We start from the raw sequence: 6,000 nt of genomic DNA on the forward strand, positions 1-6,000 counted from the left end.
AAAGAGAACAAATATGGGGCCAGCGCATATATGCTACTTGGCTACATACTCTGCATCACCCATTTATACGTGTGGACGCACATGGTGCTGGCAAGTCCCATGCAGCTATTTTGCTGTTGTTAATCTCAAAATTAACTACTGGTCTGTTTTAAAAGAATTTCTAAGTTAATATGAATCAATGCAACCGTTTTAGAAATGCTACTGTCCTATACTTTGTTTTCCATCAAGATAAGGTAGATGCTTCTTTTTGTGGCCGCATGCTTCATCCTCCTTTATTGGCCAGTAATTGTTTTCTTTTTTGCCTCTTAAAACAGGGATATCTATTCAACTTGCTGCTATAGAAAACTTAAATGTCACACCAGCAACTTTGCTTGATTTCAGTGCAACTGCACAAAACTTGACTGGATTTCCTATTCGTGTTGGTAGATTCGTATTTTATGTTGGTCGTCTCATGAAAGGTCAGTACAGGCCTTCATCCACATGATTGTGCAGTGTGCTTTGAGATGTTGTGCTACTTGTATTGGTACTGTTTTAAATAAATGATGAATTGAAGCTATTGTATTGCTGTCTTTTCCCATTAAGTAGTGAACAAAAATGGGACCAACCCAGACATGATGCTTGTTGCTTTGTTACAACAAATTCAGCATCACCCCATTTATAAGACAGTAATTGATGCCACTCTCAGAATTAACTACTGAATCTTATTTCAAAGCTGCAACAGTTGTTAGGGATTGGCGGGATTACCATTTTTGTGGCCGCATGTTTCATCCTCCTTTATTAGCCAGTAATTGATTCTTTTTTTGCCTCTGTTTATACACGGATATCTATTCAACTTGTTGCTATTGTGACATTTTGCTTCGCTACGCAAAACACTTTGGTTGATTTCAATGCAACTACACAAAACAAAATTGGATTTCCTATTTGTGTTGGCAGATTCGTACGTGATCTTGTGTGCGTCATGACAGGTTGGTACTTGCCTTCATCCACATGATCATGCAGTGTGTTTTGAGATGCTATGCTACTTGTATTGGTACTATTTTAAATAAATGATGAATTGAAGCTATTGTATTGCTGTCTTTTCCCATTAAGTAGTGAACAAAAATGGGACCAACCCAGACATGATGATTGTTGCTTTGTTACAACAAATTCAGCGTCACCCCCTTTATAAGCTTTGTCGTTCTTTATACATGTTGAAACAAGGCATTGTTAAGATAATGTCTCAGTTAATATGAATGAATCACACTGATGGAGAATTGCTACTCTCCTGCTTTGTTTCCCATTAAGATAAAGTAGATCAGTAGATGCTTTTCTTCTGGGAGTACAAGTCATCAACCGTTATTTCTTAGTAATTGTTTCCCTTATACCTATTGTTGCTTACAGGGATATCAAAATTAAAGCTCGGTTTTATTCCAACTTCGAATTTAGTTGAACTGCACAAAAGGAGCCAATGTGTAAGGCAAACTGCTGCACTACTGGGTCTAGTTGGTTGTTCCACTTTGCAGAAAGAAGCAGTCACTGTTTGCGCTACATTACAGAAGGAATGACCGAGAAGCTTTACATAGTATTATTAGACACCGGTGACATGACTAGTCTGCAGAGACCATTGGCAATTTAACAACATGTGGAGTGCCCTGGGAAAAAAGTGCCCAAACAAGTACAAAAGCTATGACAGGACTCCACGATCATAGGCATTACATATTTTGAATGGGAAAAGCTTGTCAAAGTTTAATCATTGATGTTAGCAAGAAGACGTTAGTTTAATATATTGGAATTGTAAAACCTTGTCAAAATTTGCTCATTGATGTTAGCCAGAAGTCATGCATTTGATATTTTTGAGTGGGACGCCCTTGTTGTGAGCAGCGTCGAGTGTTTTTTCCTATTCCTGTGTTCAGTTTAGAAGTAAATAGTTACTCTACTGAGATATTCCTGTGTTAAGAGTTTGTTCTAAATATTGTCTATGTAATGACAGGCCTTGTGTTTGATTGCAAAGTTGAGCTTGGAATGTTGTGGCATGCGGCATCACGAGCCGTTCACCGTGCCTCCTGAGAATAATGCTTCGTATTGTTTTGCATGTCGATCTAATGCCAGTGATTTGCTTGTTAGGAAGATCATCCTCTTCTGTTGTTTCCGTGCTTAAGAAGTTCATCGTCTGATGTTTCATTCATAGCCTATAGGACAAGTCGGGTAGGTTAGACGTGAAACCATATGATCTTCCGACCAACTCATGATATTAGGCCGTGATTGGATCGTCGTTTTCCAACCAAAACCGCTTGTAAAACTGACGCTTGTAAATTAAAGCAGATGGTCTCGAGCGAAGGCGCTTGGTTGGTCGATTTCGACTAGTAAAATATCGGAAGTACTTGACACATGATAAAAACGTTGAACGACACTCGGACGATTGCTAATCCAGCCGTTAGGTGCTGTTTCAGCCTTGCCCATGGATGGCATGATACGCACGTCGTGCATGTATCGTCTGGTAATGTCGTCCATATAGTAGTGCTCGTAAAATATACACTGGTCTCTCAAATTATACGCGTAACCCGCCGGTTTTACTTACAGACCTCGGGCCCTCGGTTTCATTACGCCTGTGTTTTACGCATTGTTTTCGATGATGAGTAAATGACACTTGTATGTTAATACAAGTTTGAAATAAACCAGAGCTCCCAAGCATGGCCTTACCGTTTCATGCCGTCTTAGTTTCTCGAAGGTGCTCATAGGTGTCCGATGATCCTGGCTTCCTGAATGAGTAGCGGGCGCTGTATCAGACCATCTGTAGGGCCCGCGAGTCCCTCTCTGTTGTCCTTCGAATTGTTGTGCTCGCCATGGCGCCAAGCATTGTTAACATCGTCAACGAACATGAGGATTCAGGAGATGACTTTATTTTGACTGGATGACACTAGGGACCCACTAGGGCCATAGCCGTATGTACGCAAGAGCCTCCTTATTATGTACAACTATATTTTTTGGCTTTCTCCTGGTTTCCTGACATCACGGTCCCACACCATTGTCAACCTATGTAGTCAATATAAACGAGAGAATTGCACAAGGCGCGGTCGACAGCTGGGACCAAGTAGCTCGAGCAGTATTTGTGTTTTTGAGGCATGAGCACTGCAGAGTTTTTCTTGGCGATGATTTCGTTGTTGTTCAGAGGAGAGCAGGGTATTAACTGGGCGGGCTATGGCCCATCTAGCCCAGGCCAGATATCCAGCCCAGATACTAATTTTTTTCAAGATGAAAATGGCTAGCCCAGCTATACGTCTTTTTGAGGAATACCCAGGCAAGGCCAACTTGTTATTCTCCGCCCCGCTGGGCTGCAAATCTTTCCTAGGAGGGATGCATTAGGCTTAACAGGAAAATGGGATTTAAAAATAATAAATGGGATGTAATTATAAAAACTGGGCAGTAACTATAAAAAAATGCACCAAACAAGAAATTAGTTTAAAAAATATTATTTATGGATTTTGAAAATATTAAAATTTCACTGTTTTGCGCGCAATGTTTCATTGGATTTTTACGTAATACAAATTTATATTTAATCTGACTAGAAATTTCGGGATAAAAATATTTCGGGGCACATCAAAATGTGGGAAATTTTATTGAATTCTGTCTTCAACGGTTAGTTGAAATTATTAATCATTGTCCTAGCTAGAAAATGGGTTGTACTTTTAACAAACTGTAAATGGGCTGTTGTAAATTCCATTAGAATTCCAAAATGGGCTGTACATTCTTACAAAACGCAAATGGGCTATAAGTTCTCTGCCACACACTTGTGGGCCTACTAAGTGACTCGTCCCTTAAAAAAAATAAGTTGACGCGTATGCAAGGCTTTGCCAACTTATTATAGTCAACACATGGTTCTAGCAGCAGTGGCCGTTGGATGTCTATCCAAAGGATGTCGTGCTTCTTCTTTAATATCGGATATTCTTAGCTTCGGCCGCCCAAAAAATGATTCCTCCCCCTGACATCTGGGGCACACCGTTTCAGAGGCTGACCTGTGGGCCTACTAAGTTGGAGCGTACCAAGGGCTTTGTCAACTTAGTCAATAATAAACGTTTCTAGCTTCAGTGACCGTACGATGTCCATCCAACGGCCGTAGGGCTTCTTCAACCTCTGGTCTTCTTGGTCTAGCCGCCCAAAGCAGCGCTGGTCGTGCCGCCTGCTCCTGCCTCCCGTGGCCAGCTGTGCTGCCGTGGAGGCCTCACCCCCCATACTACTCCCACCGCTAGCCAGGCCATCCCTCCACTCACCCACACCCCCTGTTATTCTGCGGCGATGGCAGCCTCACACCGCAGCCGAACTAGTGAACCCTCGTACTCCTCTCTGCGCGGGCTTCCACTGCTGCGTCGTCCCCTTCCTAGGCCTCGCCGTCGTCCATACCACCGCCCTAGTGCTCTCGGCGCGGCGTGGTCAACGTGGTCAATGACCGACTTCCATCGGAAGAGTACTGTACGTGGAGAGGCTGACAGCTGGGTCCAGGCGGCCGCAAGGAAGTGCCTCCTTATTACGCGCAAAATAATTATTCCTCCACCTTACAGCAGGGAGCCACATAAAAGGCCACCTTATTTCGCGAAAAAAACGTTTCCCCCCTGACTGCTTGGACCCACCGTACGGGCCAGCGTATTTCGCGAAAAAACGTTCCCCCCGCTGTCAGCTCGGACCCACCGGAAGTGCCTCCTTATTACGCACAAAAAATGAATACTCCCCCTGCTAGCTGGGACCCACCATGGTGGGAGGCTGACTTGTGGGCCTACTAAGTTGACTGGGACGGGGGCCTTTGTCAACTTTAGTCAATATGAACAATTCTAGCTCCAATGACCGTACAATGTCCATCCAACGGCCGTAGTGCTTCTTCAACCTATGGTCTTCTTGCTCCAGCCGCCCAAAGTAGCGCCGGTCGTGCTGCATGCTCCTGCCTCCCGTGGCCGGCTGTGCTGCCGCGGAGGCCTCACCGCCCCTACTATTCCCACCGTTAGCCAGGCCCTGCGGCGACGGCAGCCTCACACCACAGCCGAACAAGTGAACCCTCGTACTCCTCTCCGCGCGGGCTTCCACTGCCGCGTCTTCCCCGGCTCCCCGTCGTCCCCTTCCTAGGCCTCGCCGTCTTCCACCGCCCTGGTGCTCTCGGCGCGGCGTGGTCAACATGGTCAACAAACGACTTCCATCGGACGTGGATTTAACGTGGAGAGGCTGACAGGTGGGTCCACGGCCGCAGCAAGGAAGTGCCTCCTTATTACGTGCAAAATAATTATTCCTCCACCTGACAGCAGGGACCCATCGGACGGGCCACCATATTTCGCGAAAAAAACGTTTCCCCCTGACTGCTGGGACCCACCAGCTACACAGACCAGCCCGGTAGTTTTTTTTCTTTCTGAAAATGGCTAGCCCAGTTCTTTTGTGGTTTGTCAAGTAAGTCGCTTTATCAGGCCTGCTGGGCTGCAAATCTTTCAAGACGAGGAGAGCTTCATTCGGCTGGCCGAGAAAATGGCCTATCAGTAATGAGAAATGGGCTATACATTTTTAAAACACATCGAACCGGCAATTATTTTCCAATATCTTTTTTTTCATTTCAAGATTTTAAATTGCATTGATTTTTATGCATGGACAATTTATTGGATTTTATATTGATATACATTTATTTTTAAAATCAGTCTGAATGTGACTCGAAATTTCGGGATTAAAAACAGTTCAGACCGCACTGACATATGCAAAATTTCGTATATTTTTTTAACCGTGGCCACAATATGGGCTGTAATGCTAACATAAAGAATATGGGCTCCTAAAAAACCTGTAAGAATTAGCAAATGGGCTGTAAATTATTTGAAATAATGGCAGATGGGCTGTATGCTGTTTTCCACAGATGGCATGTATACTGTTGGATGTCCATCCAAAGGCCGTCGTGCTTCTTCAATCTCTACTCTTCCTGCTCCAGCCGCTCAAACAAGCGCCGGCGGGACTGCCTGCTCCCTCCTCCCCGCGGTCGGCTGTGCTACCGCGCAGGCC

Source organism: Triticum urartu, chromosome 1A (assembly GCF_056163025.1).
Source record: "Triticum urartu cultivar PI428250 chromosome 1A, HENAU_Tu73, whole genome shotgun sequence".
In the NCBI taxonomy this organism is placed as follows: Eukaryota; Viridiplantae; Streptophyta; class Magnoliopsida; order Poales; family Poaceae; genus Triticum; species Triticum urartu.